Source organism: Toxotes jaculatrix, chromosome 22 (genome assembly GCF_017976425.1).
Source record: "Toxotes jaculatrix isolate fToxJac2 chromosome 22, fToxJac2.pri, whole genome shotgun sequence".
Classification (NCBI taxonomy): domain Eukaryota; kingdom Metazoa; phylum Chordata; class Actinopteri; family Toxotidae; genus Toxotes; species Toxotes jaculatrix.
This window is the reverse complement of record NC_054415.1, coordinates 7,077,736-7,104,825: the sequence shown is the minus strand read 5'-3', so window position 1 is coordinate 7,104,825 and position 27,090 is coordinate 7,077,736. Positions and strand designations below refer to the sequence as shown.

Here is a 27,090-nt window from a genome sequence, read left to right as displayed (position 1 = left end):
ACCTAGCAATATGTTAAAAAAAAAGTAATAACATCTTTCTCTAATTCAATTTAAATTCAGTTTAAATTCTGTGAGAGACACAGGGTGAAAACAGAAAAACTTTGAAGTATCACTCAAAGTAAAGCTATGCGAGAGCTTGTCTGTCACACTAAATGTAAATTTCCATCAGCAAAATAGACAGTGTTGTTGAATAGTGTCATGGTGTGTTTTCGCTAGTTTTGTTATTGCAAAAACTAAAACAAATCAAATAAAAATAAGAGAAAATCCAGTATTTTCATAACACATCCAAAAACCTTTCTTGTCATAGCTTAAAAAATTACAAAAATGACTTCTCCATCATTTTCACTTCATTAATTGCAGGGTGACATTCCCATTTTAATTTTGCAGACTCTACAATAAGTCTTTTTTTTTTTTTAGAAGCTTTTTTTATTATGATCACTATGAACACTTGCACCCATAAATGGTGGCGCTACCTGACACTATCCTGCCACAGATCTCTTCTCAGCTTCATATCCAAGCAATCGCAAGTTGTGGTGGTGTCAAACGCAACCTCACTGCAATCTTACCAATCTCCCTTCCATCTCCTGGCAGGCAGGGAAAGAGAGAAAGAACAGAGCAGACAGCCTCTCAGCACATGATAAGAGAACCAGAGAGGATGATGAGAGGGATAAAAACTGATACAGAGATAGAAAAGGTGACGTTTGCTCAGATGTGTGTGAGTCAAAGAGCAATCATTACCATAGCTATAACGAAGGCGGAAGCTGGGAGAGTAAAGGGAGACATGGGAATAGGGAAATATAAGCTGTGAGACAAAATTACAATTACATAAAATAACCCTGCAGTAAATATGAGTTCACTGACACATAATAGATGCTAAAGTAAATAAACCCCCAAAAATACTGTTAAAGTAAACATGAGAGTCTGAACTAAAAAAATAAAATAGCATACTGAAAGATGTTTCAGTATTGTGTCAGTTATTGTGTCCTACCTCTAAAGAGAAAGAAAGTGTAAAAGAGACTGTGAGACAGAGAAGATTAGAGAAAGGAGCTAGTGGAAGCTGCCGCTTCTACTTGAGGAGTAATGACAGGGCAGTGAGACCATAATGTTCCTCTAAAAATAAAAGGGGAGCTGCATATTAATCTCACACAGGGAACAGCACTGGAGCTCCCACCTCTCATTTACCTAGCAGGAGGGACGGCCATAACAAAGTGTTCCTCTGAAATTCCCAGACAACTTTATTCAGCAGTTATTATTAATAGAAAAAGAGACAGAGAGGAAGGAGGTAAGACGAAAGGAGGCTAAGAGGGAAAAGAAGGGCGTGAGACATAGTGAGAGACAGAGGGAGAGGCCGCTGCACCACCTTTACATCCACCTATCCTCATGAGTACGAACACTACTAAGCTCTCACAGCTCGCACCAAAAAACAAAACAACAAAACATGAGAAAAAGGCCCCCGGAAGTCTCCCTTGAGAAATAAATGGAAGTTTTGCAAACATAAAACACTGAAAGAAAAAAAAAAAACATCCTCATCAGTGGTACCCTGCAATGGCAGCGTGTCTGCCACATGAATCTGTTGGTGAAATGCAATTATCCTCCCTGACGGGGGGGCAAGCTCGTTTAGTTGCTGTTTGCTTTTGCCTGCTGATCATCAAGCGCCATTAATTAAAGCTTGCTATGGTTCTGAGGATTTATACATCAGACACGCGAACACACACACACACACACACACACACACACACACACACACACACACACACACACACACACACACACACACACACACAGGGAGGGACTGATTATTCTAACACATAGTTTATCGTTATCCAGTTCCGTGCCATTAGTACATGCCTTTTCCCTCGGCTGCTCTTACATATGCATATTTAAATGAGGAGATACTGCTGGTAAAAAGAACAGAAAGTGATGATGTTTGAGAACAAGTGCAAATTACTGCAAATTTTAACAGTAAAATAAGTCCTAATTACATTGACAAAATAGTTTATCCACCTAATAAAAATAATTATTCATGCTTGCCTTGACAGATCATTGAGATAAAACACTGATGGACTAGTGAAAGTTTGTGAAAATGTGTAACATCCACAAACAAGCGAGCAAATATGGCAGATAGGATGAAAAAGGTAGAGGGGGCTTTAAGTTCTGTGACCTGAGAGTGTAGCCGGCTGCTCTGGGCTCGCTGACAGATTTACTTAAATATCAAACACATGCACAATCTCACATTCACAGCCCCACAGACATCAAAGAGTGCTAATGAATTCATGATTAGCACCACACTCTTTCCCCGACACACACTTCCAGAATCGCTGGAACTGTGGGCAAAAACAACACTGCGTATGTGCATTATCTCCATCTGGGAGACTCAAAACCGAGTATGAGCTCAGTGTTCAGGAAATAATTGGGATGTCTCTGTTTTCCTGTTTCATTTTCTTTGTCGTTGAAGGCTGAAACCGTGAGACCGCATTTACATTTCTAAATGTGTGACTCCACCAAATAGGGCATTATGAAGAGAAGAGAAGAGAAGAGAAGAGAAGAGAAGAGAAGAGAAGAGAAGAGAAGAGAAGAGAAGAGAAGATTGGAAATATTGATTAGTTCCTCTAGATGTGTCTGAGCTCAATCAGCTGAAGTGGCATCAACATGGCTACACACCTGTAATGTGTTGGCACATGGATAAAATGTACCCCCCGCAACCCCCCACCCCTAAAACAAATGACAGTCTCACACGTACATTTAGTCTGGCTGTCAGAAATATTGCTCAAAATGACAGAGAAGACACAAGCAACCAGTTAAGTTCAAAGATCAACTGCTCCAAATTGCCCTGTTTCAGCTAAAGTATTTTGATGCTGCAAAGCTAATTTCAGGGACAACAGTATTAGGCAAAGCTATTATGGATATGTCAGGAGCCATTTTGCTTTGACGATGATTGTATAATGGAGAGCCAAGGCCAGATATGACAATTGGAGGAGACACAACAAAAAGCAAGCCTCGACAAAATAATCTCCAGCTATTTATAGTGGGGTGTGGGTGGAGGGGGGCATTTGTGTTGAAGAAATGCCTTGGAAATGAAGAAACTGTCAAAGTCTTTGGTAAACAGCTTAACTTCTCGCAGTGTTAAAAATGTTCAAAAATAACTATCACATTCATAAAACACACTTTGAGTCAAATGGGATTAGGAGATTATGAGTGAGTAAGAAGTAGAGTAATTACACATAATCCTTTATATTCATAAAGAAAAAAAGCTTTTTGCACACTTATCTAGGGTAATCTGTCACGGGGTGAAAGGAGGTGAATGAATGACAGTCTCTGGAACATACATGGACAATAATTAAGACAACTGCATAACAAGTAAATAGACTTGAAAACGGCACTGAGGCACAATAGTACAAAAGGTTTAAGACAGAACAAAACAATGAGGAGAAAAGTAAAGTTTAAAAGACGCAACCATGCAAACTGAAAAGTTAGAAAGGTCAGTGAGGTTTTAGAGCAGTAACGGAGATGTTAAGAGCATGTCCTGTTCCAGCTACAAGAAGGTGCACTCAGTGCTGAGACCAACTGCTAAGAATGGGGAGACGGAGGAAATGATGGTTGGATGGACAGATCGATGTAAGATAGTAAGAGAAAAAAACTTGTGCTTGTAGGGAAGGTTGTAGCTGGGATTTCCACTGAGACCAAATAAAGTGTTCAGCTCTCTCCAATTCTAGAGTCTACACTGTATCCAGTTATTTTCACTATTTAAGATTTTGTTGATTATTGTTACTCCATGGACTAGACCATACCTAAACAGTAGGTAGAGCAGGAAACAGAAGGTAAACAGTAGCACAACCTTTTAATCCTCAACTAACCTGAAGTCTTAGAGATACTCTGAAAAGCCCTTCTTGTATTTCCCAAACTACAAATCAATGATCAGTGAACAAACTTTTGCTTTAACAGCCACGACACACTGGGGTGACTTACTTGAGAAAAATCGATGGTCTATTATGCCATTTGAAACCCTTAAGATTCACTTTCAGAGTAAGTTTTTATTTGGTTAGTAACTTTTTTTAGGAATAATAAGAGCTGCTGCTTCTACAGCAGACATATATTTTACACTTATTTTCTGTAAATCAGCGCTTGACTGTTTTTCTTTTATTTCTGTTTTCATCACACCTACAGTCCTTTCTTGGCTATTTTGTGGCTTCGGCCCCATTGGGGATGATGCTGTCAGTCACTGCTCCGTCCATTTGTGCTCATTCATTCTGTGTATTACGGGCGTGCACCTTTCTGGTTGATCTGATATCAGCTGGCAGGGTCAGAATGGTGGATTGCTGTCGTAGTATTTTTAGGTCAGCATGAGCACTGCTTTAGGCTATGTACCTGCTCATATGAGACTGCTAAACTGCTACTATGAGGTCTGCTTGGTTACGTCTCTCGTGACCCACTGCTTGTCAGTTCACTGGGCCCTGGGAATCCTAGGTCTAATAATGGGCACCAAGTGCTTGGAATTAAATGGTTTGGGTTGTGATGCGGTTTACTATATACTCTTAGTAGCAGTAGTAGTAGTGGTAGTTGTAGCAGAAATAGCAGTTGTTGTAGTAGCGCATATGAAAGTATATGTATTTGTACAAGTATGAGGCTCAGTGTGGGACAATGTCTTCGATATCAAAGACGGCAAAAACAAGTGAGCGAGAGAGGAGACGGAGAAAGACAGAAAAGACTGAGAGAAAGAGAAAGAGACAGTGACACACAGGCAGATGAAGAAAGAGAAAACAAGCAGACAGCGATGTGTGTCCCAGATCAGTGGATGTACTGACTGGAGTGGTGAAGTCCCCCCCCCAGCTCCTCCCAAAAACCTCCACCCACCCCCTTCCCCTGCTGAGCTCTGGCACTGATCAGAGGAATAAGCATCACTCTGCATCACAGCCACACACTGGGACTGGAGGAAAACAGTGTCCCTGCACTCTTCCAGCATAATCACAATCACAAATGCGGGTGCACACACACAAACACACACACACACGCCAGTCCACACGCACAAACAATGCCAACCACAACACAGCAAGACACACACTCTAACTTGACACTTCTGCATAAAATACACACAAACACCGCAAGCAGGAATGCCCCCCAGCACACAAACAAACTGGCATTGTACCTTGGCACCAACAACAGTACATTATGCACCCCCCCCCCCCCCCCCCCCCCCCCACTACAACACTGGCAAAGACCAAGTTAAACTAGAGCAAAGTAAACTGAGGCTTTTGCAGCTTGTTGGTGGCTGGGGAAAAAAAAGTACAGGCCGCTGCTATACACGCATGTAGTGAAGGGAGAATCCAAACAACTACACGTACAGGACACCTTGCCTGCCTGCAGGAATAAGAGAATTAGCAAGGGACAGAGCTCAGGAGGATTCCTGACTCATTACGAGTCTGACAGCCTGAAAATACACTTTCTCTCTCATACAAATCCAAAAATTGTATAGTACTGGAAGGCACAAACAAAAATGTGTGCAAGCATAAGTGTCCAAACTCAGTGCACTTACAGAAGTCAGACTAAGCTAACACAAAAACATACACATCCCCTTGGACAATATAGACAAATACATGTATACCACCATGTGTATACCATATAACATATGCTCACCAAGCACTTTATAAGGAACACTTGTACACCTGCTTATTCATCTGATAATCCAATAATGTGGCAGCAGCGAAGTTCATAAAATTAGCAGATACAAGTCGGGATCTTCAGTTAATGTTCACATCAAACATCAGAATGAGGAAAAATGTGACTTTGACTGTGGTATGATTTTTGGTGCGAGAGAGGCTGCTTAGAAAATCTCTGAAACTGCTGATCTCTAGAGTTTATCTCCAAATTCTGCCAAAAACAAAAAACATCCAGTGAGATGCAGTTCTGTGGACAGAGATGCCTTGTTGATGAGCGAGGTCAGAGGAGAACAGTCAGACAGTCATGTTACAGCTGACGGAAAGGCTACAGTAACTCAGATAGCCACTCTTTACAATTGTAGTAAACAGAAAAGTATCTCAGAATGAATAACACATCCAACCTTGAAGCCGATGGGCTACTACAGCAGAGGACCACGTCAGGTTCAACTCATGTCAGCCAAAAACAGAACTCTGAGGCTGCAGTGGGCACACAGACTCACCAAAACTGGACAACTGAAGACTGGAAAAATAGCTCTGTCTGATGAATCTGGATTTCTGCTGAGACTGCAGATGGTAGGGTCAGCCTTTGATGTCAACAACATGAATCTATGGATCCAACCTGCCCTGTGTCAACAGCCCAGGCTGGTGGAGATGGTGTAAAAGTGTGGAGAACATTTTCTAAGTACACTTTGGACCCCTTAATATCTACCAATCATGATCTGAGTACCACAGTCTGAGTATTGCTGCTGACCATGTGCATCCCTGTATCTGCAGAAATTATGTGATACTATTATGACAACATGGAGCAGAATCTCCACACCGCAAATAACTGAGGCTGCTTTGAGAGCAAAGGGAGGCCCTGCCCAGTATTAGTAAAGTGGTACTATAAAGCACAGCTATAGAAAATGAATATGTGCACTAAATAAGCGGGCACACACAGGCACACACACACAAACCTGTGAACAGACGGACAAAACCTTAAATAATGATGGAGTGACCAGGTCTAACATTCCTATCAGGCTAAGCTAACCCTGCTGATACACAAAAACAGAGACAAAACAGATGGCACACTCATCTCTCTCAGGAAGGCAGCAGGAAAAAAGAAAAAAAAAAGAAGGACAGAGAGGATAGAGAGAGAAGGCGGGGTGTCCTTGGTGTTTACATCAAGTCGTGGATTAGCAGCATGGATTACTGTCACCAGATACCCTGTCTAGATCGGGGTTAGGAGGTCTAATCCACCACAGAGCTGTTGATATTACAAAGAAAGCCTTAGGATTGCACTGTCAACTGGGTACATATTATATGAATGACAGAAAACTGACTGGAGAGACTCAGACATTATGTACTACAGATGTAGCAATCAACCCAGCATTTACAAGCGTCAGCACACTGCAAATAACATATCATTTTTAATTATTAAAGCAACTATTAAGTTTTAAAAATTGCATCTACAATTTTTAAGGAAAATCAGTTTATACTGCACATGCAAGCAATGGCTTTCAAATGGAAGCAACATATTTACCAAACAGAACGATGGCCTGGCCTGGCAACAACAGCATGACATGACCCTTACTGGTTGGTCAGGATTCCTGAGCAGAACGAGGTGTGATGGTAGCCACATTACACTGCCCTTACCACAAGATTAAAACAAATGGCTAGTGATTTCATGTGTATTGAATGTAACATGCTTGTCCACACAACAGTGAGAGTTAGCAGTAGAAAATGTAAAATGTATGCATGTGTCCTGAAAAGATACTGTATGAAGGAAGCATAGCCTCAGATAGTGAATCACTGATCCAGTATAAGTGTGTCAACCATAAACCCAATTTCTGTGTCACATATTTTCTCACTTTCTTGCTAGCCTCCTGTCTATCTTTCTGTCTCTCCTTTTCACTCTCCAAGAGTGAGTCAGAGCATTTCAAAGAAGGGGTCCAGGCAATGATCCAACTGGACAACCCCTCTGGATTTTAGAGAAATAGCTGACATCTGCCCATCCCCTCTTCTCGCTCAATCTCTTTCATTTTTTGCCACTCCCCCTCTTTTCCTCTTTCACATCTGAGACTTACCAATCCTCCTTAGTAAAATAGGGTTCAAACACACTCATTTTTCTAAACACACACTCAAAGTCAGGCCCCTCCAGAGTGTTTTCTGTACAGAAATAATAATCTCTGCATTGCGTCTTTGGTTACAACATCACCAGTGGTGTTACTACACTGCAAAGAGAGTGGGGAATGACAGAGTCCTCGAGGGAGTACGGCACTCGAACAGTCCTTGGTTCCAAAGTAAGGTCACTCAAACACACATGCTGACATACTCTACACACACACACACACTCTTGGCTCGGGCTGGGCCTTTGTGCAGTGGGTGCTGATGCAGGCTGAGATAGGTGGAGTGAGTTATCATCAGAGCTGATCAAGGGGCTCTAATGTCATTAGGAGGACTGTTGAAGAGTCCACTGGCCTGCCGTCAGCGCTTTGCTCTGATTGGGTTAGACTGGCTAACTTCCTGAATGGGAGGGGCCTCTGAGTTTGACACAGACCACAGAGCAGTGACTGTAGAGGGCCATTTACAGGGTGAACTTAATGAAGCTCTGGATTCAATCAGGATGGCTGAGTCCCAACAAAGACACACAAGCAACTCATCAGTGAGCATCAGGGACTGTAATAAGACAAATGATGTTACGAAAATGACTATAATTAAAGAGCTTCAGCCGCATGTATTAATTAACAGTGTAAGGTGTAGACCAATACACTGTTTAAAACAAAATACAGTATAAATACAGGTTAAGGTCGGTGACCACTGCTGAACATCTGAGCCAAATGCTGAAACCTAATACTATTGATCCCTTTATGTTGTGGAGCGTTTTTAGTTTAATCTGCAACATGTGTTCATGTAAATTAAAAATGTTGCAGGGTTTCTTGGATGTTCAGTATAAATTTCAAAGGTGCTTGGAATACAGCTATAGGATTTTGCAAGGGCATGGAATGACCCATATATTTAACAAGAAGCACACAACATATTCTGTGTTAACAAAGAAGATATCCTCTCAATCATTCTTCAAACTGCCCCCTAGTTATAGGCTTGTTGTGCCATATAAGCTCGTTTGGAATCAAAAGGCAGAGATATTTTGCTGTAATTACTATAAATGCGGCCAAGAATCCTTCTTAAATGGTGTTGCTAGGCACCGTCTGACAGCTGCTTTCATAGAACAAATTCAAAGCCTCTAGCTCCCTCTCCTTTTCCATTCCTCTCCCTCTCTCTCTCCCTCTCTCTCCCAACTCCCTTATTCCCCATGCTAACGGGCAGACAGGAATGCAGGGCCGTGTAGACAAATCAGCTCTCGCCTCCATCGGCTGCCGACCGGCAACATCTTGAGTCCCAACACGTCCTCCCTCTCTTTTTCGATCCATCTATTCTTCCTTCCCTGTACCTCTTCTCCTTCCAGCTCTCCCTTAGCTCTTCTGTTCTTTCATGAGAGTAAAATTTCGCCCCCCCCACATCTTTGTTTTGCCTCCGTCACCCTTTCTTTCAGTCTCATCTCTGGTTTCCAGTATCCCTTTTTCCTCTCGACACACTAATTAATTATGAGTTATAGTTTGCTTGAAGCTGGAAAGACTTGTGTTATGTTTTGCTGCAGAATGAGAAACACTGAAACAAGACACGTCAGTGTAGTGTGCTCTGTGTGTTTTGGTTAAAGAGACAGAAATGACTTTGCTGTCTGTCACCTTCAAGGCAGGGTAGATCTGAATAAGAGCCTGACTGTTCCATCAGTAAGGCCAATATTACCGACCAACTGAAGTTTATCAAAGATACAGCAGTATCAGCATAATCTGGCTGATAAGGACCACGGCTTTACGGTACAGAAATGCCAAAGATTTGTCTGAAGTAATCAAAAAGAAAAAATAATGTTACCATTACATAGCCTGTCCATTTTTTACTCTAAAATGTCCTGTTCCTAACATCAGCTAATGTTTTTTAACATGGTGCACGCACCAGTGAAACCCACAAAGCCCTCCAGCATCCACACACATACACAGGCATGGTGTGACCTCTGACATTTTAATCATCATGTAGGCAGACTAGCTGAACTGTAGCGAGGTAAGACTTGATTTCCAGCAAAGGTGACGTCTTTAAAGCTCTTCTTTCATTGCAGCTTTTCACTCTTCCTCTCTGTTCCCTGTCGCTCTCCCCTTTTCCATGCCTCTTTCGATCAGCAATATTCAAGCGTGTCAGTGTCACTGAAGCAGGTAATAAATCAGGAATTACAATATGTCATTTTGCACACAGCACACCTTGAACCTCCAATCAAATAGTTTATTTAAGACTGTACAGTGGAGGTAATACGAATGGTGGTAGTGAGATGGTGAAACTTATTGAAAACCGAATGGGAAAAGAACATTGTGCAATCAACGTGGGAACCAAAGCGCTGTCATAAATCCTCCCTTGGAGCTTCCCCTCATTTTTAGGGAAGAGTTAATGGTAAAACAATTTGCAAATCCACAACAAAGCTTGTGACCATTTTAACTAAGCTGTTTCTAAAGTGTAATGGGAAGCCCTTGCTGCCAAGTAAGGTGGTGAAAACGAGGACCAAATATTTCACATCCGACATTCTGACATGTCATGGCAGGAAAAACAAAGGTAAATAATAACAATAATAATCACTGTTCCATTTAAGTGTTTCAACACCACTGAGCCAGCCTGCACAATACCAGAGCCATGGAACTGGAAAAAAAAATGCAATTGCTGTGTGGATGTTAAGGGAAGGGTGTATATAAGACTTGGATAGCTGCAATCCAGGTTGAGACAAGCCCAGAGACTACTGCTGCCTTCAGGGAAAGCAGATGCAAATTGTAACCATAACATCTGAATACCCTCAGAGCCACTGGCATTGTGAATGAAAAATGTGTATGGATTGTATGTAAATGTGGCCACACAGACAGAACAAAGGAGCCCACAGAACTGTCAAATGCCCACAACACAGTCTAGCACAACAGATATTTGTGTTGTCTAACCAACCACTGAAAACTTGCTTTCACAGTATTTCAGGGCAGCTGCAGTCACAGTGCCACTGATTTGACACCTCCTTAAAATAATACCTTTTTGTTGATTTTTTTTTTTTTTCACACTTTCAATTTGCCATATGTGAACTGATCTTGGTCTTTACTTGTCTGAGTCTTGCTCAGTTTTTACCCAATAACCTTAACTGGTCAATAGCATTCAGCAAAACTTTATCATTCACTCTCCTCCCAGACAAAACAACATTGATAATACAGCCAGAACAGTGTTTCTGTTCAACTGGTTACAGCTTGTGTGACGCCAGGGGGAAAAAAAATAACATTACCTCTACATGCCAAAATAACTGCTTCTGAACTCACCCTTTGCTAAATCAGGTTTTCTGGCTGAGTCGCTGTAAACAGGATCAGACCTGCCCCAGTTCAGATGTTTCATCTTGACAAATGAAGCTAGTGATCACAAAGCACTGACCACACAGGCAGCTTCACTGTTTCTTTTTATACATTCTTTACATCCTTGCATATTTGTCTGTTTCTCCCTCTAAATCCCTTTTTCAGTGACCCTGTCTGTATCCGCTGCTTTCCCCGTCTTCCTCTCTTGCTATTGCTGAACACAGCTAAAGCAGACTTGACCTCTGAGATTAACTTCTTAGACATGAAAGCTTGATAATTTAGAAGGCTTTGTGGTGATTATAATAAAACGTTAAACTGCTGCTTTTCCTCTGATCCCTCACCCTCCCTACACTGTGATTTTTTTTTTTTTTTTGTATAGGTGTCTGTGAGGTACGCACCAAGTTGTGCAGATGTGCTCAGTATGACAGGTGTTTCTGTTTGCTGATGTGTGTTACCAAATGTGTGTGCATGTGTGCTACGCTGAGCTCAATACAAAGGACAAGTAATAAACTATTGGACAAAAAACATTCATGTTAATCCATCCTTTTTATCCCATTCTGTCACACACACACACACATACACACAAAAGAAGAGTACCATGCACATCTGTGAGCCTCATCAGTGCAGTGGTTGATTTGGTTTGCTCAAAGCGCATGGATTATAGCTTTCCCTTATAATCCATAGTGGTGATGAAGAAGAGTCTTAAAGATCTCAGCTCCTCGTTTCCTATGCACAGCTGGAATGAGGTCAGTCGACTGGCCTGTAGTGGCCTTTTAAATTATCATTTCCTTTGTTTTGGTCATTCACATTTAACTGCCAACTAAACTAGTCTCAACTAATCTACTGAGCCAAGAAACCAATTCCAACCATTAAAAACTGTTGTAATGTTGTGTGTGTGTGTGTGTGTATATATAGAGAGAGTTAGAACTATATATATAAACTATATAACAAACACAAACTAAAGCCTCAGAAATGACTAACCCCTTATTTGAAACAGTGTCAGTGCAAAAGTGAACACTGCATTGGATTTTACTGGTGCTTGTCTAGCAAGGACTGTCATATACAACACAAGCAGGTGTCATCTCTCATGTACTTCTGACTCTGCCTTGCTCTGAAGTTTGTAGCTGCCTCAGCTAGAAAGAAAAATATGACCTTACTCTTCTTTAAAAAAAAAAATATATATGTCATACTTTGTCATCCTGTTCATGTGCCCATCCAGTATAAATTACCTAAGTTTAGGCCATGTGGGATAGATGGAGAATGTGGGACATACTAGTGAAGACAGAATGTCTACACCTGCACAGACTTGCGGCCCCGCGGTAATGGTCTCAGAAAACTGAAAAATGAGCAGTTTGACAGGATGTGTCAAAAGTAGTCTTCCAGCGGCTGAGATTTCCCATTTTAAACACATTCAGCAAATGGTGCTGTATTATAACTACTGCCTGACAGAGAGAGCAAAGACAGAGGGAGAGGAGAAGAAACAGCTGGCATGATAAATAAGCACAAGTGGAGAAGTGCATGTGTCATTTCCCCAAAAGGTCAAAGTTAAAAAAAAAAAAAAAAAAAGGCAGTCAAGAGTCAGTGATTTGATGTAGTGCTGAGACAGTAAAATAACACTCAAGTCAGCACAATAAGAAACACTGGTGATTAACTAATGTGATATTTAGGCTGCTTTCCAAACTAAACATGTCTGCACTCTATTCCAATTATCTCTGAACACAGATGTGCGCACTAATGTGCATACATGTGCAAAAACACTTCTCCCCTTTTATGTCATTCTTCCACTGTCTAATGAGGAAAGAATGAATCTAAGCCACTAAAACTAATGTTGGCATAATGCCATAATAGGTAATTTCCAGTAATTGTCGATAATTGTGAATAATTATAGTACAGAGTCTTCCTCTGGGCTTGTTATGAAAATGTTGACAATTTTAATATTTAATTGATGAGTCAAACAATGCAACAGGGGACACAAGATCCATGTCCAACTCATGTCCATTAAGGTGAATTTAAACTAAACACACAAAACATAATAGACATTCTGCAGCCTGCAGGGTGCTGCTACGGGTACTGCACACTCGAACACACAGCCTATACAGCATGTGAACCTATATATTTCTCCTGCACCCCTTGCTGTGCTTGACTGCAAAGCAAAAGGTCAGAGCTCAAATGCTGTTAAAGAGTTTAAACTGGCAGGTCAATGGAGGTGATGCCCTTGAACTGATGAAAGCACCAAGCAGTATATAAAATACACAGGCACAATCTGAAAAACATGATGTACTGCTCAAAGAGTTGAGTATGTTTCTCAAACCATAGGCGGAAAATAAATAAATAGATAGATAGATAGATAGAAAGTCAATTACATGTTTCTTGTTTTTGTGTGAAAACTAATGATATCGAAAAAAACTGTTTAATGTTTAGGTATGCTTGTGCATGTGTGTGTGCACGCGTAAGGAGTCTTAGAGTATTCAACCATAAATCTGCACCAAAAGCCTAATGTCAGCATCATACTTGGCCTGTGATGTCCTGGGGCACATAGAGGCATCTGAGAGAAGGAGGGAAGAGAGGTCTACTGGGACGATGGCCATGATTAAATGATTCGCAGACTCGTAAATCCACTCTGTCATCGTTCTGGAAGAAGCTACACACTCATTCACATTCTCTATCACTTACATACATGCCCACATAGATTACAAACCACAAGCAGTGTACAGCATCACAGACACAAAATCTCCACTGCCGCAGGATCCCTTGGGCTGTGCACAATAGCATCATACTGCCCACTACAGAGACATGGCATAACTTGTTTTCAACTTGTTTGCTGCGAGAGGTGTGAGAGGTGCTTTGTTCTACAGTTGCTGCAATTGGCTGTTGAATTATGTGGGTGGGCTAACCCAGGTTTAAGAGAGCGCCACTACATAGCAAGACAAAATAGAGCTGTCAGTGGGTTTAAAATGTTGTGCCCACATCAAGAGTGTTGCTACAGAACACGATGCTTGTCAATTCTTCCACTTCAGCAAGTTTTGGATTTATACTTTGTTTACGCCCCTTTTCATCTAAAAATCACAAACCATAGACAGAACTCATCTTTCACAGAGGAGAAAAACTCATTTGCCAAGAGTTTGGCTGCCAAAGGAGAAGACAGTTTGGGCATAGGTCACGGCTGAGTTTGTCAACAGAGATATGCCTTTTTACCAATTCAGCAGTCAGTGTAAATTAGGGGACTGGTCCTGGAGTTCCCCTTGGCCGATCACTAGAATGTAAACATCACTCAGGATGCATGTGAACAAAACATACGTGGGTACTTCAGCAAAGCCCTTTCAGTCATACACACAGAAATACTGCGGCAAAGACAGATGACAGGTGTTTAATTAGGGGGCATAAACATACGAGGTGTGTCTAAGAATATTCCATTGTAACGGTGATGATTTCTTAGGCTAATTATTGAAAACCATCATTCCAATTTCAAGCGTATTCTTAATTGGAAATTTAATTTGCTTAAAAAGAATCACACAACTGACAATTTGACATCAAGTAGTACACTCACAAATTTACATGAAAACATTCTTGAATATCAGCTGAAAATATGCGTGAGCCATTCTGCAAACTGAGAGGTGGGTAAACTTAGCTCATGCAGGTTTACACTCCATTACATGCCTTTTTACAGCCCCTCCCTCCCCACCGTTTGCCTCCCGTCAAACTTTCCCTCTCCCTTTAACTCCATCCCTCAAAGCCTATGGCATAAACACTTCAGACAAGCTTTCTAGTCAGCCGTCATTCACATTGGCAAGTGAGAGGATGCAAATTGTTATCCAGCATTTTACCCTTGTGCCCTCCTCTCTCCCCCTCCCCTGCCTTCGTCTCTCCATAGTTGGTCATGGCCGTTTTTATACTTTGATTTTCTGCAAGCTTTACCTCATCGCATTGCTTTTCCCAGAGACATGGAGAAAAACCTCTTACACACACTGACTTACACATGGACAGACACACACAAACACACACCACATAACTATCTGGTTGCCAGATTTGCCGGTGGGCCCAGAACAACCCAATCAAAGACCAGCTGGAAGGACTGCCGTGACAATGCAGAACGGATGGACACAAAGAAAGGGGAGTGTGGAGGGAGGGATGAAAACCTCTCAGAACTTGTGCTTTCACCACAGTTACATTTGTAGACTCAGAGAGAGAAGGAGAGGATGGCCTTTTTGTGAGCCAACTGAGGAGGCTTGATGCAATATAACAAAGTGGCTCACCTTTCCTCTTTCAGTCTGTCATCTGGGGACTGGAGTAGTGCTGAGGTCTCCAGAAACTCCCACTGCTCTGTGGTGGCAGAAGGAGGAGAAGTGTACTCCCTGAAAGGCTTGTAACAGCCAAATAAATAAATTGTAATTTTTGATTGATTAATTGCTAATAATTTTACAACTTAACTGATAATGATGGTGCATTCAGGTCAAAGCAGTACGACCACCAATTCAGCATAAACTACAAACGTGTGTCAGAGTATCTCAAAATCCACAGTCACCAGTGCTTATAATGTCAACAAGTATCGGTTCTCCTCCTCCCTCTGCAGACAAAAGTTAATTATGAATCTTCTGAGTCCAGTTATTGTCATATGAAAGGTCAAAAGTCCATCACAGCATCAACCCATTGTGACTCTTTAGTACCTCCTGCTATTTTTTCCAAGGAAGCACAGCAGTGAGGACCATTTCTGTGGAGGGGCTCTCAGTTGACAAACCATGTTGCCATAGGAACACAGTTAGTTGCGTGGGTGGCAGGTAAGGATGGTGTGTGTCACTATAGTGGAAAGATTTAATACGTCCTCCTTATGCTGAGCCAAACAGGGATGTAGTAAGCTTTCAGTGTATAGTTTAGTTTATGCTCAGTCCTAACAATGACCACAACAGGGGAGAGAGAGTGAGAAAAGATGACACAAATCAAATATATGTGTCATACTCGAGGGATGATATCACGAGTGAGTCAATGCACACTGCAGATTAACCAGGCTGATGATTCACGAGTTTGGGGAGAAAAAGAGGTTTGCTGGGGTGTAAGGCAAAACTTTCACATTCCGGTGCAGGCACCCGTTTCCTGGAAAGTTTAATCACGGCAATCAAAAATCAATACCCATCAGAGATGAAAGTCAAGAGACTAAACCAGAATAACAAATGAAACATGTTTTCTTCCAGGAGAGCAACAAACTTCTCCCAAGCACTTGGCAAGTGCTGGGCCCTGGCTAAGAGTCAGTCACTGCTTTCGCACAGACACAAGCCATTCTAAATCCCATCAACAGAAGAAAAAAATACTCAAGAAAGGCAAAATCCCAAACTCAAAAGGGAGTAGCACAGAGAGAGACGAATAACACCAAAACCCTGTGTAAGTCTTGTTAAACCTCTCTGTTACATCCCCAACATTATTCTGCTAGACTATGATATATCCTGTGGGGAGGGGGGAAACATGAGAAGGTGGGATGATGCAGGGAGGTTATTACAGTAAAGCACCCCATCCCACGACTTCTGGCTACAGAGCAGCAGGGGTCCTCCCTGAGCCCACTGCTTCAAAATTAATGTAGTAACACTGCATTCCGATGCCCCCTGACACCAGTGACCCTTGGAGCAGACAGGAAGTGAGAGAGAGGAGACAAGAGTGGTACAGAAATTGTGTGTGTGTGTGTGTGTGTGTGTGTGTGTGTGTGTGTGTGTGTGTGTGTGTGTAGGGGTGAAGAGAGTGGCGAGATGTATCATTAACTTTAAATCCGGTCATCCAAACAGAGGTCCCTTCAAACAATATCATACTGTAAAAACACAGTAATATACACCGACCACTGTTGTTGTATAGTACAGGCTCTTAAAACACTTGTCAATCATAGCAGCACTATGCTTGAGTGTAGCAACTATTAGACCAACTACTTTAAATAACAGTAATAATACAGTCATTTTGCATGGCATTTTTTGTACCGTCTTTTTTCACAGCTGGTGGACAGCCTAATAAAAGCTTTGCGCGTGCATCTACCAAAACCTTTTAAAGTGACGCTAGTGTCATGTTCTTATTATTTCTAAGGAGAGGTGGTGCTGTGAGCGCTCGCAGCCCACTAACTTACCTCTTTGAGCACCTAGCATCATAAGCACTGATCCTCTTTTCAAGTGGAAATGCTGCATCCTGAAATACAGCATTCGTCAATGACTCCACGAGCATTAATGTTAAAGCAGAGCAAGGGTCAGGGAGGAGTGTACATACTGTCAACAAACTAATATTAACCTCTACCCCTACATATTAACAGCACTGCAAACCCTTATGCTCAAGAAGCTGACATGGGGGCTCACAGTCATAATAATACTGAAGTACAACGCAAGAATTGCATGTTATAAGCAACATATTAAAGCAAGTTTCGTTCCTGCAGCCTCACTTAAAGAAACCCTTGATATTGAAAATTGGAGTGTTGAGAAAAAAAAAAGGCCAAATGTTAGAAATGTCTGAGCACAGCCCCTGAGGGATGAATTACAAAACATAAAAAAAGGCACTTTCATATGTTGGTTGTAGGTTACATGATAAATATTGAAAGCTCTGAGGTATTGTCTGATATGGATTAATAAAATGTGTGTGCATGCATGCATGCATGCTTTAGCATGCGTGCCCATGCTTCTTTGCGACAGGCAGGATGAAAACAGAATTAGGGGCCTAATCCTTGTGCGGACTTAAGGCGTTGGCGCGGAAGCAAATGAGAGCGAGAGAAAGGGGGAAAAAAATGCCCTAAGACTGTCTGCAATTTTCTCATCATTTCATGCATCTGAAACAAAACTAATTTACTGCTTGTCATGCTCGGCTTGGCACACACAAACATAAGAGCCAATGTGCCACAGCGTGTCATCTGCCGCTGCATCAAAGAGAGCTGTTTATATATCAGACTCACAGCTCCATATGAATCATAGAGACCTGGGAAAAACGCTTAACATGGTCTTATCAAAAGGAGCAGTCTGGCAAACCCACTGATACATTGGTGCTTTTGCACATCTCCCTGATTCCAATCTAAACAGCAACGTCCCATGTCTTATTCTCACTTTATATCCTGCCTGATAGGTCATTCCAATGTCACAACAGTCGGGATTTTTTTTTTCTTTACCCAAAACCACACACAAACACACACAGATAAAGTTATGTGCTTGGCAGAAAGATATGGGAGGAGAGAGCTGGAGGCAGAAACAGTCAGAGAGAGAGAAGGATTGAGAAAAAAAAAGATGAAAGGAAGCATGAGAGACGGCTGGAGGGAGAAAATAAAAGTGGTGCGACCGTGATATAGTAGCATGTACATGTACTGGGCCCATTATAAAAGCACGTGACAGCTTAATAGGACTCTGACTGCCAACATGAAAAAAGAAATTCTGAAATGCAGGATATGTGCATGCACACACACACACACACATATGATTATATGCATCTTCTCTTTCGGCGTCACACACATGCTGAGTAAACTATTCAGAGGAGAACAAAGGTTCTCATTAAATTGGATGCTGTGACGCGTATTGATTTCTCCCCACAGAATTTACAACGCCTATTGTTTGGAGATCCTCACTTCAGATCTCTGCTGTCATTGCTGTGGCAAACATCGATATGCAGCTCTATGGTGCATTACCAAAGGGTTAATTACATACTTGTAAGCAATTATTCTCTTAATGTAGCATAGAATCCTCCCCCCAAATCAGAATTTAGATGAAAACCATCGAGCCCTCAGTCAGTGATACCATCTTTCTAATGAAGTGTCAACTGAAACATAATAGACTTTGAATTTTACATCGCACACCAAGTTTGAAGCCTAATGTGAGTCAAGTCCATACACTCAAGACAAGTCAAGACAAAGATAATAAAGACAGGGGTTTTATGTGGCCAGGACTAAGACAAGTGTAACTGAATGGCTGTAACTGTAAGTTTATTTATTTTATAAATTGTGATCATCCTAAACAACAACAAAAAGTTTCAACCAAACCAACACTAAAAAAAAGAAAAAAGAAAAAGAAAAATTATACTTCAAGTTTTATATTATCCCTGCAGCCACTGTTAGAGAATCATGTGTCTGACTGTCCCAAAATATGGGAGACAGATTATAGTGGGAAGAACAGTTGGTGACACGGAAATACCATTTGCAATCTTCTCGGTGGTGTTTGGTGGCATGGGGTGGGGTGGGTCTTATTGGACACTAGCCTGTGGCTGGTAGTCCTGTCACAGCCCAGAGGGATGTAAGTGTGTGTTTGTGTGTGTGTGTGTGAGTGAGTGAAAGAGAAAGAGAGGGAGACATCAAGTGGGAAAGAGAGCAACAGAAAGAGAATGAGAACAAACAGAGAGCTCCATTCAGGTCCAACCCACAGACACATCATTCAGTCTGACATGACGATACGTCTCTGTGACCAGAGTATTCATATAGGGCCTCGCCAGGCCAGTCACAGATGCATCATTCACACCCACACACAAACACACTTCCGCCTTAGTCCAGCCTACACTGCTACCAGGCATTTATATCACCACAGAGAATCTTTCTAAGATTCTCCATTCATATTCATTCACAGTTTCCCCCTTGACTTGAACACATTGCAGGGACTTTCTATGGAGCTTACTCCTGTGGGTGCCGCCCCCAAAATGTAATGAATGTCTTTACTGCCAAGGTTGGACTGAGAGTTTATCCATTAGCAAGCCATAATATTGACAAGGCCGTGCTCTCCGGGCCCAAACTCCAGTCTTGTAGCCGTAACATTGGCCAACAGACAGGGGGTAGTATGTCAATGTGAGGTGCTTACAGGCCGATAAAGGCTGCTGTTCCAATTCCTATAGGCAGGCCTTGATGGACAGCACACAGGGATAGAGAGAGGGAGGGAGGGAGGGAGAATGAGTGGTGCCAAGCGCTCTCACAGCCTTTAAGAGTTTAGCACTGAGCTGGAATTTGGTGAAACGACAAGGAGGCAAGACACAGATGAGATAGGATTATCAAACTGCTCAAGGACTAAGTGTTTTTCCCTTGAGACCTTGACAGCAGCAGAAGACACACACATTAGGAAGACAAGCACACAAACTTGAGCATTCAGAAATGAGCTGACGCACACGTTAACACTGAAAAACAGGCACAAACACACACAGGCTTGCCTGCCAGCCGCAGTCACACTGACACAGACAAGCAGAGGAACTTCAGCCTGCGGTAGAGACCGTTTGCCCTGTAGGCAAGCTACTTCCCTCCGCCTCTCCGTCACAGGCAGTTAAACACCAACTAATGCACCATACATCAACCAGCAGTGTCTAGTATTCTTGTTAAGGTTGTTTTCAGCTGCCCATTAAAACATTTTTTTTAAAAGATCATCATCATCAGACTTTGGTGCCAATACGAACTCTCTCAAAATAAAAATCTATGTAATGTAGCAATGTTTTAGCATGTTAAACAATGAAGTAGTAAAGTATGTCCAAATAAACATGTTTCTTCTGATTAATTATCCAATTAAAAAAAATTACATATAATGTATCTGTAATCCATTAAAACACGATCAAACTTTTTGCTAATGAAAGCCTAGTCTATGGGATCAATCTATCCACTGCACCAGCCTGTGAAGCTACAGTGCCCCTCATGGATTTCCCAGCATATAGCCTTGTCCCTACCACCACACTCTGTTGAGTGCGCACTAAACAAGTAAGCCTTTTGGTGGGATCATTAAAAACACAACTAAAAATGTATGATTGCTGCGTTTGTGAGATATTATGTTAGCTATAATAACAAAATGCCGTGCATTAAGTATCGGGTAAAATCAAATAAGGACTGGAGGGGCGCCGCTGAATTGGGCAATTGAGTCTGGAGTGCAGGTGGAGAGAGGGAGGGGAGAAACCGGCAGAGGGGCTCTGAGTGCTCAGTGTGACTGCTGTACTAGGGATCTGCATTTTGCATAGGCTGGAGCAGCTGCTTTCTGTGTATGAGGTGCAAGAGAGGGTGGGAGCAAGGGAAGGGAGGAGGGAGTGATGAAGCGGGAGGGACAAGGGAGACAAAGTGTATAAGCCACATTTGGAGTCAAAGACATACATCACACTACATGGCTGAAGCAGAGCTACAGCGTATTAAAAAGAGCCTGCGTCGTTACACAGATGTCTAGAATTCAGCTCAACCTCCAACAATCCTTCCCATTCACATACAGATGACACTGATGCTGGGAAATGACCCCTAGCTACGCTGAGCCATGGGGGATGATTAACCTCGCGTACAACTAGAAAGTAGGTAAAAACCAGTGTGATGATAAAGTAAGATACTGTGTACAGAACCAAGTTCATCATTTTAAGCCACTGTGTAACACCTTTAACTTTAAATACTGAAGAAAAAATGCTCACCATAACAACCCCTGTCTCACTCTATGTGGTATGTCTCCACAGGAAAAGTGCGGCACAATCAAGGTGAAGGTGATCTATATATGAGTGTTGACTGTCCAAATACCCCAAAATCTTCTAAGCACATGAAAGCCACCAAATTAAACTGCAATTTCCCTGTGAGTGAATTGTTTAATTTTGCTCTCCGTGCCTTATTCAATAATCTGAAAACAATATTTACAGATCACCACAGTTGGGTGTGTAATGTGCTCAATACAGAAAGACCTGAGTGACATTTACAATCATAAAGTGTATTAAGCTGCCTTTTTACTACAATATCAAAGCAAAAATCCTCATTGAGATAGATTATCTTTTTTCAATAATCTTTAAAAACGAGCTACTTAACCTGAAATTACTCCCATCATGTGACCCTAAAGAAATATTATAGTAATGCCATAGGTACTAAAATCCCATGGTTTAAAATAAGGTCACATTAAACTCAGCCTACTTCTTACCACAGAGACTAAGTCCCTGTAGAGGTATTCCAATGTTTTCTGTTAACATGAGTATCCCTAAAGTCAAGCAGGGCGGCAGGCGCTCTGTCTGAACCACATCGGTCAAGTTCATAAGCTCTGAAAAGAGACTGCCGTACCCCAGCGACCCTGGAAGCCACATGGGGAAAAGTGACAGAAATAATTCTGCATAAGGCGCCCTGCGTTTTTTTTTTTTTCACCAATTATGAGACAGGAGACACACCTTCTGCTAAAATAATAACTTCTAAAATTTGGGTACGATTTGGCTACAAGGGAGGGTTCAAAGGCAGAAATAAAATAAAGGCAGGAGTAAATAATTTGTAAGGATTATGCAACTCTGAAACCTTCATACTACAAAAAAAAAAAAACATTTTAAAAAGTCCTTCGTAGTGCTGTGCTTGAATAGTTTCAGACTACATAAAGTCATTCCAACGTGGATCCCTCAAGACGCAGCATATGCTCCAAAACGGCATGGATTAAAGAACTTTTCTTAACGCATACGCCGTGTTCACCGTTCTAATTCACAATGTGATCCGTCCAACCTTTCCATTTTAATATGTCGCAGGAATTGAAGTCGCTAAGCATTCTGACAAAACCATGTGTATTATAATACCGGATAGTTTTTTTCCCCCCCATTTCCATGTCTTACAGCCGAGCCTCGGCTGAAATCCCAACTGCAGTCCATGGGTCTACGCGCCACTAAATGCTATTCCTAGTCATTCGGTTTATCTCCGAAGGCGCTGCATAAATCCGACGGCGAATGACCGACAAATCTCTCTGTTTTTAACCTTCAGAGTTTAACACTGCAAGAGGAATAAGCACAATGTGGGCATGCAGCTTTCTCCGGCTCACAGTGGATGGAGGGCATGAATGACATGAAGCACCAAACGGTGGGAATCCAGTCAATACAGGGTCCCAAGTTGAGAGGTCAATACATTTTTCTGCTATTCTCCCCGGGGCTAGTTATGCGATCCAGGTGGACAGGTTCGGAATGAAACCCGCCCCACTACCGGAGTGCGCAGAGCAGGCATGGCGCAGCTAGAACAGGTGCAGCACGCCTCGAATCACCTGGCTGGTGCAGTGGCAGCCTCACACCCAAAAACCTGGCTATAATGGCACCAAAGCACACTAACAACAGTCCTGACTGTGGGAACTAACGCCGTGACAACCCTCTTTCCTTACCTGTAATCTATGCAGATATCACTTCACAGCCGCAGCCGCATCGACACTGCGGATAAGAGGCACGTCCAGAGCAATCCCCAACTCCTCTTACTCCCCCCAAAAATGAGAAACGCTTAGAATAATGTTATATCCTGATCAAACGACTTGTCCACTTTAAATCCCCGTTAGGTCTGTAGTTAGAAGGCGATTCCTGCACGGGCAAAAGAAATAGCAGCAGACTTCCAGCAGCATCCCCGTTCAGCAGGACTCTACTACGCCGCTCTGAGCGCTCTGAGACCCGGGAGCTGCACCTCCCATCCCTCGGCGAGGACGCACTTGGTATGCCGTTGGAAAAGCCGCTGCGCCGTATGGGATACCGCAGGAGGCTGTGCTTGTGTGCGTGTGTGTGCGTGTATGTGTGTGTGTGTAGAGAGCGTGTGTGTATAGATGTGACTCAGTGCGGTGCTCCTGCTCAACTGAGGTGCTGAGGGTGCTGCAGCGGAGTGCGAAAGAGAGAGAGAGAGGGAGTGCGGGAGGGACAGAGAGGGAGAGAGAGAGAGAGGGAGGGAGAGAGAGAGAGGTGCGCTGCCTCGGAGTTTGCAGCTTCGCAGCGGATCTTGAGGCTCGGGAGGGACTGAGTAGATGGCTCTTCGCCCGTTGCAAAAGACGACTGTTTTCACCAAGGATCCTGACTCACCCGCATCAACATCTAGGATCTAGAGGGGGCTGCGCTTGGGTTACATTTTCAAGACCCAGGCAACTAGCCTAAAACAGGCTTAGTGCGCATTAATGAGCACTACGCAAAACAATGTCCATCTCGCCAAGCCACTTATTACTATAAACGTATTTACGATCTAATTTATTTTAAAGACACTCAGAAAGCGCCAGTAAGTGTGAGATAATTCCACTAGTGTCCAGTCAATCGCACAGGCTGCTTTCAACACACACACACACACACAAAAAAAGATTTTTAAAAAGTTCAATTTCAAGTTTAACAGTGCAGTCAGCTCTGACTGGTATTTTTCACCGAAGCAACCAACACTATAACAGAGGATATGAGATTAAATAGAGCTTAGGTGCTGTTAAAATAGAGGTTTATGCATTGGGGTACGGGTCCCGCAGCCAGACGAAGGTTTATGTAATGCATTCATCCCGTTGAGAATGGGATTTGGCAATGCCAAAGGGGAATTTACACAAATGCGCTACAATACCGGGGTGAAATGATCAGATCATCGGATTTGAATATCTAATCGCAGGATCATTTAAAGATAGAGCTTAAGCAACACAGCAACATAATTACGACACTTGCATAGTTGCAGGGGATTAGAATCTGCATTTTTGTTCTTTGATGATCTTTTAACATGCTTCAGGAGTGTGTCCTCCCCCCATACATTTTAAGCAATTAATATTCTAAAAGCCTAATTATGTAATCATGTCTAACGAAATAAGCAGCGTGGGGGTGGGGAAATAATGCCTTTTCCATAAAACAGCCTATTAAGCCTACTCCTTATCTTCATATAAAGACAATTCAAAACTAATCTGTCAGCATCAACAAAATATTGCGCACAATCCTGAGTCATGTTGAGGTCTCATTTATTTCCATCTCATCTCATGAAGTTACTTCCCGCTGGTCTTAGTATTTCAAGCAGTCAATGAAAGGATGTAGAATTTGAGGACCTGGCAATGAGTTCAATGAAAACATCTAACTGAAAAAAACAACTTTGTGAAAAAAAGAAAAATATTAAACCCACTGGGAGAAAAGAGTGGGTGCATGAGCACTCTGACCATTTAGTCAAAGTGAAACTCGGAGGAAGTATGCACTACATGGGGAGGGTTCTTCTGGGGAGGCATCCGTGCCTGCTGCAACATCCTCTCCCTCTCTTAGTCCCTCTTTCACTCCCCTCCCTCCCTCCCACCCTCTCAGCTCAGCTCTCACTTCCAGAGGGGTCCCTCAGCTTTGAAACACTGCATCAGAGCCCCACCTACAGGCCGAAGAAACTCCACAGGCACTGACACTGACAAATACAAACCAAAGCAAAGCGCATCACTGGCTCTGTACCGCTCCCTGACCATGTAGTGACCACAGTTCACTGTAACTTTTCGCATAGTTTAACAAAAATGTCAAGATGAAACAGGACCGGCCGTCTAGTAATATTACAGGAATATCGGTCATAGTCAATAGCTTGTATCGTCACTGGTCTCTCGGGTGGAGAAGGCGAGCCAAAACTAGAGGAACACATTTGCAAATATTTTACAGGCCCCAAAATAAGAGCAAAACAGCAAACACCGGCTCTGACACAGGTAATTCAGCTTGCATGTACGCTACCCATGACCAACATGGCGCTAGCATCCACAGAAAACACCAACAACATTTACGTTTCGGAAAACTTCCTCACCTCGAATATTTTCCACAGCTGTCCGTCAACGGAGCAAACTCCGGCGTTCAAATTCATCTTCAGCACTAATTTAAACTCAAGTTAACGTGGTTAAAGTTAAGAATAAGAATACGAAAGTAATGATAGTAAACAAATATGCATGGCACGTGGGCACAACACACACTGACACCAGCTCCGGGTCACGTGACCGTAACCTGGCACACCTGATTTTTTTTCGTCATTGATTAAAGGCTCAAGTTTGGAGCTCCTGATTTGAAAAAAAAAAAAACTAAATAGATCACAAAGTTACATGTGACCACATTACAGGTACACTTTACAGCGATAGCTCAAGCACAGCCATTCGATTTTATGCAAACATGCCTGATAAAAATGTATAAATGAGCCTGCAAACATAACTTTTTCCACACTGTATGTAGTCTTATGTATTTGTTCCAGCGCTTCACTGAAGATATGATGGCTTCAGTGTTAAATGGAGATTTTGAGCCTTAAGCCACGTTTTCCTAAAATTTAACCTTGTATATTTGGTACCTCTGGAAACTTTGAGACCGCTGCTAGAATTTAAAATAAAGTTCTGTAGGTTTGAAATGCTTTGACAGACCAGATAAGTTTGTAAGGATGGCTCCACTGGTGGGACCAGAGAAGAATAAGAGGTTTTAAGGCATTTTGATCCTTGACAGGGTAATACTTTGTAACTGTTTATAAATCAAAACAAAGCATAGACTAAGGTTTTTGTAAACAAATAAACACGTGAAAACAAAGAAGAAGGTTTTTAGGTCCTAATGCTCAATGTCACCTCTGAGGCAGACTGACCCCTAGTAAATCAATTCACACAGTAAGTCAACAAGCTATGTGTTTGGGGGTGGTCTCTATTTACTGGAACCTCTTTGACAGCCCATTGTTGTCAGTATGTGTCTGATCTATGTTCATTTATTATACTTTGGTCCTTCTGACAGACTATCTCTTGGAGTCATTTGAAGGATGAAGATGCATAGATATCAACAAACCTATTGGCTTCATTTAATTATTCAATACAAGCACAGAGCTAAATCAACAGTCTGTGGATCTCAATATCAGATAGCTTTCAAAGCACAGCAAATCAATAGTGCTGCAATCTACAGTGACAATAGTAATTCCGTGAAGGGTCAGGATCGCATGACCTTATGAAATTAATGTTAAGGTCGTCGGTCCATGTGTAGATCAAACATGCTTGGACCAAATGATAATGGGTCTGTATAATTATGTTTTATCAAAGGAGTAACATCCTATCTGCGCGCTGCATGAGCATATATTAATTCAGTCCAAGGACACACAGGTTTGCCTTGAAAACTTAAACACGCAAGGTTTTTTTAAATTTAATTTTCTTAAACAGCCGATAAGAAGAAGATTTACATGCATATCAGGCATTACAGTAAATAAAATGTTGAATTTTCCTCTGGCCTCTCTCTGATTTTAAAACCAATTCGCAAAAATAGCTGTACTATTTGTACCAGTGACTATAGGATCTGTTAGCATGACAATATTGTGGTGACAGCTGAAAGAAAACAAAAAGAAATATTTAACTGAATGAGAGTTAACTTAATATGGCCAAAGATTGTAGTTGCTGGCAAAACAACCTCAT

At 42.1% G+C, this 27,090-nt stretch overlaps 1 protein-coding gene across 1 annotated transcript in view; it reads right to left on the bottom strand.

The window, feature by feature from the left end:
- The window catches only part of plxna4 (plexin A4), a 251,605-nt gene extending 228,419 nt beyond the window's left edge, over positions 1–23,186 (bottom strand). Inside the window, exon 1 of the mRNA XM_041030041.1 lies at positions 23,098–23,186. The gene's annotated coding sequence lies outside the window, so the exon portion shown is untranslated. The remainder of the gene's footprint in view (positions 1–23,097) is intronic.
- Positions 23,187–27,090: the final 3,904 nt, after the last annotated feature.